General features: G+C 48.6%; 1 pseudogene; it reads right to left on the reverse strand.

Annotated features, from left to right (window-relative positions):
* Window positions 1-6,268: 6,268 nt before the first annotated feature.
* On the reverse strand, window positions 6,269-11,123 carry LOC129490384 (small ribosomal subunit protein uS5-like; annotated as a pseudogene).
* Between the last annotated feature and the right edge of the window lie 641 nt (window positions 11,124-11,764).

Consider the following 11,764-nt stretch of genomic DNA (forward strand, 5'->3'; position numbering starts at 1 on the left):
CCACTGCCATGGTGGGTCTCCTGAGAGTCTAGGAGGCCTTAGAAAGATTCCGAGGCCTGGCCATGCATGGATTTTGCTCTCAAAAAATGTCTCTCGGCCGGGCGCAGTGGCTCACACCTGTAATCCCAGCACTTTGGGAGGCCAAGGCAGGCAGATCACAAGGCCAGGAGATCGAGACCAGCCTGGCCAACATGGTGAAACCGCATCTCTACTAAAAATACAAAAATTAGCCGAGTATGGTGGTAGCATGTGCCTGTAGTCCTAGCTACTTGGGTGGTTGAGGCAGGAGAATCGCTTGAACCCGGGAGGTGGAGGTTACAGTGAGCCAAGATCGTGCCACTGCACTCCAGCCTGGCAACAGAGTGAGACTCCATCTCAAAACAAACCAACGAATAAAAAAATGTCTCTCTCCTGTCTTTCAAATGAGCAGCTGCCCTAGAACCCACAGGAATGGATGGAAGGATAGAAAAAGGCAGAAAAGACACCCGCAGGACACTTTGGAAGCCAGTGCCATCTCTCTGTTCTCTAACAGTGCTAAGAAAGGATGGGCCCGTGGGTAATCATTCTGATCAAAAGCCAAGGCACCAGCTGGGCTGTGCCTCCAAACTGTTCTGGAGGAAGAAAATATGCAAAGAAAGATGTTATTCAGGGCTGCAAGCAGCCTCCCTCTCCTGCTCAATCTCCCTCTTTCTCTCTGAAATTCTTCCCACCCACGGGTGCCAGCTTTTTCTGTCCCATGATGTCGGGGGTTGGGACGGGGGATGGGAGAACTGACTGCCTGACTTCACCTGACCAGCTGTCTGCAATCTGTAAGTCGTGGAGCACAGGAGATCCAGACTGTTCCCCAGACACCAACTGCCAGCCTTTAAGTGTCCTCCATTTGCTACCACCCAGGGGACCAAGGGTTTTTCTCTCCCACGAACCATATAATTGGACTCACAGCCTTTTTCTTTTAGGAGAGCTTATTGAGGGGTTGATAGGAAGGGCATTGACAAGATAGGGGGGCTACCAGCTTCCCCAGGGGAAGTGACTTCTAGGCCAAGACTTTACAGTGTGAATTTGTGTTTATCTGACTTGGACAGTTGGTTAGGATTAAAAAGGAGAAGCCATTTTTCAGCATGTGGATGGCCACCTCCCCAGAAGAGTTTCTCTTCTGGCAATAAAATAGGCACCAAGGGGCTTGGTGCAGTGGCTCACGCCTGTAATCCCAGCACTTTGGGAGGCTGAGGCAGGTGGATCACCTGAGGTCAGGAGTTCAAGACCAGCCTGGCCAATATGGTGAAACCTCGTCTCTACTAAAAATACAAAAAATTGGCCAGGCACAGTGGCTCACGCCTGTAATCCCAGCCCTTTGGGAGGCCAAGGCGGGTGGTTCACGAGGTCAGGTGATCGAGACCATCCTGGCTAACACGGTGAAGCCCCGTCTCTATTAAAAATACAAAAAATTAGCTGGGCATGGTGGCGGGCGCCTATAGTCCCAGCTACTTGGGAGGCTGAGGCAGAAGAATGGCGTGAACCTGGGAGGCAGAGCTTGCAGTGAGCCGAGATCTCGCCACTGCACTCCAACCTGGGCGACAGAGCAAGACTGCATCTCAAAAAAAAAAAAAAAAAAACATTAGCAGGGTGTGGTGGCATGCGCCCATAGTCCCAGCTACTTGGGAGGCTGAGGCAGGAGAATTTCTTGAACCGGGGAGATGGAGGTTGCAGTGAGCCGAGATCGCGCCACTGCACTCCAGCCTGGGCGACGAGCGAGACTTCATCTCCAAAGAAAAAGGAACCAAGATCATACCAATGTTCAAAGTTCAGATAAGGCTGAGTGTGGTGCTTATGCCTATACTCCCAGCTGCTTGGGAGGCTGAGGTAAAGGGATCCCTTGAGCCCAGGAGGCTGAGTCTACAGTGAGCTGCGATCATGCCACTGCCCTCCAGCTTGGGAAACAGAATGAGACCCAGTCTCAAAAAAAAAAAATTTAGATAAGATATTTTGACTGAAAATCTATCATGAACCCCCAAAATTCTGTCCAGGTCAATGTAGTCTAGTGAGAAGAGTGTTTTGCTTTATTAAATTTGATTCTCGAAAGAGTTGGACCTGTGTTCATTTGCCTCTTTCTCCAATGCCTTAGAAATTAATGGTGTAGATCAATGAGGTACAACTTAGAGTCTAGAAATAAACCTATACACGTAAGGTCAATTAACTTTCAAAAAGGGTGCCACAGGCCAGGCGTGGTGACTCACGCCTGTCATCCCAGCACTTTGGGAGGTTGAGGCAGGTGGATCACCTGAGGTCAGGAGTTTGAGACCAGCCTGACCAACATGGTGAAAGCCCGTCTCTACTAAAAATACAAAAATCACTCGGTGTGGTGGCAGGTGCCTGTAATTCCAGCTACTTGGGAGGCTGAGCAGGAGAATCCTTTGAACCCGAGAGGTAGAGGCTGCAGTGAGCTGAGATTGCGCCACTGCACCCCAGCCTGGGTAACAGAGTGAGACTTCATCTGAAAGAAAAAAAGTTGGAGGGGCCACAGTCATTCAATAAATGGAGCTGGAACAGGCTGGAACAACTGGATATCCATGTTCAAAAGAAAGAAGTTGGACCCTTACCTCAAACTATGTACAAAATTTACTCAAAATGGATCAAATATCTAAATGTAAGAGCTAAAAACTACCAAACTCATAGAAGAAAACATAGGACTAAGTCTTCATGACCTTGGATTTGCCTATGGATTGTTAGATACGACACCAAAAGCACAAGCAAGTAACAAAAGAAAAAATGGACTTCATTGGTATCTAAAACTTTTGTGCATCAAAGACCACTATCATGAAAGTGAAGCAATAATCCAAAAATGGGAAAAATATTTGCAAATCATTATCTGATAAGGGTCTAGGATCCAGAATACAATAAAGAACTGTTAGAACTCAGCAATTAAACAAACAAACAAACAAACAAATGAGCAAAGGACTTAATTGTACATTTCTCCACAAAAGATCTGCAAATGGTCAATAAACATAGTCCTCAACATCATCAGTCATTAAGGAAATGCAAATAAAAACCACAATGAGGGCTGGATGTGGCAGCTCACGCCTGTAATCCCAGCACGTTGGGAGGCTGAGGCAGGCAGGTCACAAGGTCAAAAGATTGAGACCATTCTGGCCAACATGGTGAAACCCCATCTCTACTAAAACTACAAAAATTAGCTGAGCATTGTGGCACGCACCTGTAGTCCCAGCTACTCGGGAGGCTGAGGCAGGAGAATCACTTGAATCCGGGAGGCAGAGATTGCAGTGAGCCGAGATCGCGCCACTCCAGCCTGACGACAGAGCAAGACCTTGTCTTTAAAAAAAAAAACAACACAATGAGATACCACTCCCCACCCACTAGGATGGCTATAACTAAAAACACTGAAAATAACAAGTGTTGGTGAGGATGTGGAGAAATTGGAAACTTCATACATTGCTGCTAAAATGGTACAGCTATTGTAGAAAACTTTTTGGCAGTCTTCAAACACTTAACCATGGAATTACCATATGACCCAGCAATTTCACTCTTAGGTATATACCCAAAAGAAGTGAAAACAGAAACTGGTACTTGAATGTTCATAGTAGCATTATGTGTAATAGCCAAAGGTTTGAAACAACTCAAATGCCCATCAACTGGTGATTGGGTAAACAAAATATGCTATATTTATTCATTTCATGGAATTTTCTTCAGCCATAAAATAATGAAGTATTAATAGATGCTACCACATGGATGAATCTTGGAAACTATGCAAGATGCCAGATACAACAGCCCACATATCTTATGATTCCATTTATATGAAATGTCCAGGCCAGGCACGGTGGCTCACACCTGTAATCCGAGCGCTTTGGGAGGCCGAAGCAGGCGGATCAGGAGGTCAGGAGATCGAGACCATCCTGGCTAACACGGTGAAACCCCGTCTCTAGTAAAAATACAAAAAAATTAGCCAGGCGTGGTGGCGGGCACCTGTAGTCCCAGCTACTTGGGAGGCTGAGGCAGGAGAATGACATGAACCTGGGAGGCGGAGCTTGCGGTGAGCCGAGATTGCACCACTGCACTCCAGCCGGGGTGACAGTGCGAGACTCTTGTCTCAAAAAAAAAAAAAAAAAAAAAAAATATCCAGAATAGACAAATCCATAGAGACAGCAGAGTGGTGGTTGCTAGGGAACTGGAGAGACAGGACAATGGCAGTCACTGCTTAATGGGTATGGAGTTTCCTTTTGGGGAGATAAAAATATTCTGGAATGAGATGGTGGTGATGGTTCTACAACATTTTGAATGTATACATTTTACACTTCAAAATGAATTCTACACTTTGGTTAAAATGGTAAATTTTTTTTTTTTTTTTTTTTGAGATGGAGTCTCGCTGTCGCCCAGGCTGGAGTGCAGTGGTGCGATCCTGGCTCACTGCAAGCTCCACCTCCCGGGTTCACGCCATTCTCCTGCCTCAGCCTCCCGAGTAGCTGGGACCACAGGCGCCCGCCACCACGCCTGGCTAATTTTTTTGTATTTTTACTAGAGACGGGGTTTCACTGTGTTAGCCAGGATGGTCTCGATCTCCTGATTTCGTGATCCGCCCGCCTCGGCCTCCCAAAGTGCTGGGATTACAGGCGTGAGCCACTGTGCCTGGCCAAAATGGTAAATTTTATGGGATGTGAATTTTGCCTCAATATAAAAGAAAAAGTTGGTTGGCTGTGGTGGCTCACACTTGTAATCTCCGCACTTTGGGAGGCCAAAGCAAGAGGACTGCGTAAGTCCAGGAATTTGAGACCAGCCTGGGCAACATAGCTAGACATCATCTCTATAAATAATAAAACATTAGCTGGGTGTGGTGGTGCATGCCTGAAGTCCCAGCTACTCAGGAACCTGAGGTGGGAGGATTGCTTGAGCTCAGGAGGCTGAGACTGCAGTGAGCTATAATGGTGCCACTGCCCTCCAGCCTGGGCAACAGAGTGAGACCCCATCTCTAAAAAAATTAAAAACATGGCCGGGCACGGTGGCTCACGCCTACCATCCCAGCCCTTTAGGAGGCTGAGGCAGGCAGATCCCTTGAGGTCAGGAGCTCCAGACCAGCCTGCCCAACATGGTGAAACCCCGTCTCTACTAAAAATACAAAAATTAGCCAGGCGTGGTGGCAGGCACCTGTAATCCCAGCTACTTGGGAGGCTGAGGCAGGAGAATCACCTGAACCCAGGAGGCAGAGGTTGCAGTGAGCCAAGATCACACCATTGCGCTCCAGCCTGGGCGACAAGAGCAAGCCTCTGTCTCAAAAAAATAAAAATAATAATAATAATTAATTTTAAAAAGTAAAAAACAAAAACAAAACAAACAAGAGACAGATTTAAAAAAAAAAAAAAAAAAGAGCCTCAGATCTAACCCCTGCACTCCTGGCTTATTTGTGGAGCAGTAGTGGAATGTATTCTCACAGTGGTTAGGACTCTAGCTTGGAGAGAACACCAGTGAGGATCTACTTGTCTTCTGTTGGAGAGAAACTGTCAGGAAGCTAGGGAGCATTAGCCCTGTGTTACATTTGTTCCCAAGTCTAGTTGCTCAAAACCAGGACTCCTAGAGCTGGTCAGTTGTGGCAAGTAGTTTTGTTTGGTTAACCCAAAATCAGTCCCAAAACCTTTCTTCCTGTCCTCCACTCACTGTAAAGGATGGGATGGCCGGATATGTCCTGGCTTTGTCAGGGCGGACTTTATACTTTATAGCACCTGTTTGGCCAGTGCTGTGAGGAGAGGTCAGGAGACCTCTTGAGACCTTCTTGAAAATAGTCTTTCTTTGCTGATAAGATCAAAGCTGGGAGGTGAAAATTCTTTGCCTGGTATCACTCCCCACTTCCTGCATCTGAACATGTTATGAGGATGTGATGTATGGGGCTGCTGCAGCCATCGTGAAACCATGAGGGGAAACCTAAAAGAACCAGAATGACCATAGCCCAGAGCCCTGACTTTTCTTCTCCTTTTTTTTTTTTGAGATGGAGTTTCACTCTGTCACCTAGGCTGCAGTGCAGTGGTACCATCTCAGCTCACTGCAACCTCCACCTCCCGGGTTCAGGCAATTCTCCTGCCTCAGCCTTCCGAGTAGCTGGGATTACAGGCACCCGCCGTCATACCCAGCTAATTTTTGTATTTTTAGTGGAGACAGGGTTTCACCATGTTGGCCAGGCTAGTCTTGAACTGCTGACTTCAAGTGATCCACCCACCTCAGCCTCCCAAAGTGCTGGGTTTATAGGCGTGAGCCACCATGCCCAGTATTTTTTTTTTTTTTTTTTAAACAGGCTTAATTAACTTTTTCTTGTATAAAAACACTATGTTGTAGCCACAACTGGAGCCTGGGTCCTCTGCACAGAGACTCTGGCCTGGGTCTTGACAAGATGGCGAGTGAATTCCTGGTAGAGAGACTTGGTGAATACAGTATTCTTTTAGAGTTTGGGTCAAGTAGCTGTAGGTCTTGGAGATGACATCAAAGCTGGCCTTGGCAAAGTTGCCCAGGGTGGGAGTGCAGCCCCTGGCCGAGGTGTAGCAGTCATCAATACCAGCTATCATCAGCACCTTCCTGGGCACTGGGCACCATGGCCGAGATGATGCCAGTGCCCTTGGGCACAGGGTTAAGGTGCACTAGCACAGAGCCATGGTGGCCTGTCACCTCGCAAGGGACACTATGGGGCTTGCCGATATAGTTCCCCCAGTAACCTCTGTGCCCAGGGACCACGGAGAGCTTGGCCAGGATGATGGCCCCTTGGGTGGTAGTGGCCACCTCTTGAAGCACTTAACACCCAGAATGAGGTGGCCATTGTAGTCCCAGTGGCAACAAATGGCTTGAACCTGGTGTACTGGCCAGCACAGGTCGGCTTCTGCACTGGCATGATCTTCAAAACCTCATCCTTGAGAGAAGCCCCCAGGAAAAAGTCAATGATATCAGACTCCTTGAGGGGCAGGGAGAAGAGATAGACCTGCTCCAGGGACTTGATCTTCACGTCCTTGACCAGACAGCCCAGCTTGGTGACGGGCATCCACTCCTTATCCTCAGCCTTGCCTCTGAGAGCTCCATAGCCTTGGAGCTCTTACACCCTGGCCCCAACCCTGGCCATGACCCCAGCCCCAGATGCCAGTGCTGAAGCCTCTGCAGAAGCTGCCACTGTTCCTCATCCCAGGGCCTCTGGGCCTCCCACTGCACTGTGTCATGTGCCGTTTGGTGTTTTCTCAGAGAAGAAGCTCTGTCATCTTCTTACATGAGCAAAGTAAACATTTATGTCTTTCCCACATTGTTGGTCACGTTTTCTATTACTTGCAGCTGAATGCATTCCTGTGCCATCAATCATGTCCACTTTAGAGATAAACAGAGCCTCGAAAAAGGGGAGGTCTTCCTTTGGAGTCAGGTTCTTGTTTCTTGGAACTGGAGATTCAGGTGGAGGAGGAGAAAAGTCCCTCTGCCTGGGGGTTGAGGTGGGGATGAGGAGTGGAGTTTCCGGCAGAGAAGTCTTGGGGTAAGGCCAATACTCGCTCTTCCATGACAGAGCCTGAGGATCTTCCCTGGCCCCAGGTCCCAGGCCTTGGCTGCATGAGGAGTCACAAGATGCCTCTCCTGAACCGAGTACCAGGGAGCTCTCCCTGACACTGATGGGCACTGGTGGGCAGGAGAGAAGACGGCAGTAGCCATGGATGGTAACTCAGATCACAGACCCGGCTCCAGTCCCTGCTCTGCCACGAACTGCCTGTGTGTCCCATTGCCCCAGTCAGCTCCCTTAGGGCAAGGACTCTGAGCCCTCATCCGTGAATAGGTGCTCTGTGTTCACAGGGAGCCTCCTGCCCCAGCTCCCCTGGCCTCTGAGCTTCTTCTCAGAAACATGAGTAAATCCTGGCAGGTGAGGGACCCAGGGGGAGCAACAGAGGGCTTTGTGTCACAGCCAGGAGTCAGCAAGTGCCCAGTCTGCAAGCATCCAATCTAACAGGAGAGTCCTCCAGGCATGTGGCTTCCTGAGGGCTAGGACCAGTGGAGGTGGGGATGTGGGGGGTAAGATTCTGCTGTGAGCAACGCAGAGTAAGGAAATGATCCAAGTTCCAAGGACCGTGGCTTTGCTGCCAGCTGACCCCTTCCTCCCCACCTGCCAAATACTCCCCCCAGTCCCCCATCACCCCATTGCTTCCTGCTTTCCGCTGATGGGGCAGTCAGCATGGAGGCCAGGTTCGGCACCACAGGAGAGATTCTGGAGCCCTGGGAGTCCTGCAAGCTGGAAAGACTTTTCTCAGGATTCTTCCCTGGCTCCCTGGGAGGCGGAGCTGCAGGGAAATGCCCAGTGTGCACCCCACCTGCCAGCTTTCCTGGAACCTTCTGTAGAGTGAGCCAAGAAAGAATCTGCCCACAGGGCCCTGGGGCTATAAATTCTCTCTTTTCCCTGCTCCTGGAGATGAACCAGAAAGAAAGCTCCTGCCTCTTCCCTGGGTGGATGCCTTCAATGACAATAACAAGGCCCAGTGTGGTGGCCCATGCCTGTAATCCCATCACTTTGGGAGGCTGAGGCAAGCGGATCACTTGAGCACAGGAGTTTGAGACTAGCCTGGCTCTACAAAAAATACAAAGAAAATTAGCCAGGCGTTTTGGCATGCGCTTGTGGTCCCAGCTACTCAGGAGGCTGAGGAGTTCGAACCAGAGCAACTCCATATTGAATAGGGGCTGGGTAAAATAAGGCTGAGACCTACTGGGCTGCATTCCCAGGAAGTTAGCCATTCTAAATCACAGGATGAGATAGGACATCGGCACAAGATACAGGTCACACAGACCTTGCTGATAAAACAGGTTGTGGTAAAGAAGCCAGCCAAATCCCAACATAACCAAGATGGCAACAAAGTGACCTCTGGTCATCCTCGCAGCTCATTATACGCTAATTATAATCATTAGCATGCTAAAAGACATCCCACCAGCGCCATGACAGTTTACAAATGCCATGGCAACATCAGGAAGTTATACTATATCTATACTGTCTTAAAGTATACCCTATACTGTCTTAAAAGGGGAAGAACCCTCAGTGCTGGAAATTGTCCACCTCTTTCCCGGAAAACTCATGAATAATCCACCCCTTGTTTAACATATAATCAAGAAGTAATAGGCCAGGTGTGGTGGCTCAGGGCCGTAATCCCAGCACTTTGGGAGGCCGAGGCAAGCAGATCATGAGGTCAGGAGATCAATACCATCCTGGCTAACACGGTAAAACCCCATCTCTACTAAAAATACAAAAATGAGCCGGGCGTGGTGGCACGTGTCTGTAGTCCCAGCTACTCAGGAGGCTGAGGCAGGAGGATTGTTTGAACCTGGGAAGCGGAGGTTATAGTGAGCCGAGATCGCGCCATTGCACCCCAGCCTGGGTGACAGAGTGAGACTCTGTCTCAAAAAAAGACAAGTAACTATAAGTATTATCAGTCGAGCAGCCCAAGCTGCTGCTCTGTCTATAGAGTAGCCATTCTTTTATTCCTATAGTTTCTTAATAAACTTGCTTTCAATATACTCTATGGACTGGCACGGTCCAAGAACCCTTTCTAGGGGTCTGGATTGGGACCTCTTTCCAGTAACACAAGCATGTTTTTTCCACTCTACAGCATTTAAAACCAAAGATATTGCTTCCAGTAGTTACTCTCACAATCCATTTTAGTGAAGTTCCTCAGGGAGCTGATGATACAAATCTACGAGAGTGCAGGTTTGTAGATTTGATGATCTACATAATGGAACAGAGCTTCACACTGTGCTGTCTGGTGTTAGTAGTTAGTTGGTTTTGCCTTCCCTGACATTGGCTACCTTCTTGATAACCACAGGTCTCAGAGATATATCTGTTGCCCTGGCATAATTTTTCAGTGAACTCCAAAGGGAGAAGGTCTGTGAGGCATGTCTGGCCTTCCTTCCTGTCTTGGTCAGGAATTCAGGTTTTCAGGTTTCTCTGGGGTCACCTTGGCCAAGAGGGTCTATTCAGTTGGTTGGGGGCTTAAGATTTTATTTTTGGTTTATAAATCTAACAAGCAGGGCTGGGCGTGGTGGCTCACACCTGTAATCCCAGCACTTTGGGAGGCTGAGGAGGGTGGATCACCTGAGGTCGGGAGTTCAAGACCAGCCTGACCAACATGGAGAAACCCCGTCTCTACTAAAAATACAAAATTAGGCAGGCGTGGTGGCGCATGCCTGTAATGCCAGCTACTGGGGTGGCTGAGGCAGGAGAATCGCTTGAACCCAGGAGGCAGAAGTTGCAGTGAGCCAAGATGGCGCCATTGCACTCCAGCCTGGGCTACAAGAGTGAAACTCCGTCTCGAAACAAACAAACAAACAAAAACCCTAATAACCACACTAAATATATAATCCCTTGGTTATTGCCATCTGTGATAGCTAAAATGAAAGTGAAAGGAAGTGCTGGACCCTGAGGCTGGACCATGCTCAGATGTGGGTCTGCCTGAATTCAGGTCACTAGTCTCAAAATGACTGCTGGCTGCCCTTCCTTATCACTATGCGATGGACAGCTCTCAGTTAACAATGACTCTAAGCCACTTCCATTTTCAGGGCATCTCCGTAGTCACATGGTGGTCTACAAGCACATAAAAGGTGAACCACACCACTCCACATAAAAGCAATGGACCAGCCGCGCACAGTGGCTCACGTCTGAAATTCCAGCACTTTGAGAGGCCAAGGTGGGATGATCCCTTGAGCCTGGGAGCTCGAGACCAGCCTGGGGAACATACTGAGATCCCATCTCTACAAAAAATTTAAAAAATTAGCACCTGTGGTGCAAGCGGTGGATCACTTGAGCCCAGGAGAGCAAGGCTGCGGTGAGCTATGATGGCGCCATTGCATTCCAGCCTGGGCAACAGAGTGAAACCCTGTCTCAAAAAAAAAAAAAAAAAAAGAAATGAAAAAGAAAGAAAGTGATTGACCACCCTGAGATTTCCCAGACGAATGATTCATTCCCTTCACCCATTTCTTGATCTCTCAGCTCCTGGCCCAGCTGGCTTGCCACATGCTCTGTAGGCGGCAGGCCTTTGCAAACCTATCCCCGGAGTCTAAGGAAGCTGAAAGGCCAAAGAAAGAGGCTGATCAATCTAGTTTCTTCAAAAGAAACGTTTAATAGGAACTTAGAAGCCATGTCTGAGTCTCGGACAGCAGCGAGACAAGATGGTGGACTGCCGCCATTATTCCTTTGCTTTTTTTCTTTTTTTGAGACAGGCTCTCACTCTGTTATGCAGACTGGAATGCAGTGGTGCCATCATTGTTGTTCACTGCAGCCTCAATCTCCTGGGCTCAAGTGATCCTCCCTCCTCAGCCTCCTAAGTGGCTGGGACTACAGGCATGCATTACGACACTCAGCTAATTATTTTATTTTTTGAAGAAATGGGGTCTCACTTTGTTGCAGCACCTGGTCTCGAACTCCTGGGCTCAAGTGATCCTCCCACCTCGGCCTCCCAAAGTGCTCAGATTATAGCTGGGATTATAGGCGTGAGCCATATCATGACTGGCTGATATGATTTCTTAAAGCGGGAGCCAGAAGTCCAGGGAGGACATCTCTTTGACCCAGGATGGCAGAGCTGGCCTTCCTGAGTCCTGGATCCCCACTCCTATGCTTGTACTAAGTCCAGTCAGCTCTCTCTAACTTCAGCAGGAAGCAAAGATGCAAAAGGCTCGAGGGACCAAGAGGCCTTCCCTGCATGGTATCAGCACCCTATCATGGCCTCAAACACCTATTTCCTCCACTGTCCTGGGGCCACAGTACAAGGGG

This window comes from Symphalangus syndactylus, chromosome 1 (genome assembly GCF_028878055.3).
Source record: "Symphalangus syndactylus isolate Jambi chromosome 1, NHGRI_mSymSyn1-v2.1_pri, whole genome shotgun sequence".
NCBI classification, from domain to species: domain Eukaryota; kingdom Metazoa; phylum Chordata; class Mammalia; order Primates; family Hylobatidae; genus Symphalangus; species Symphalangus syndactylus.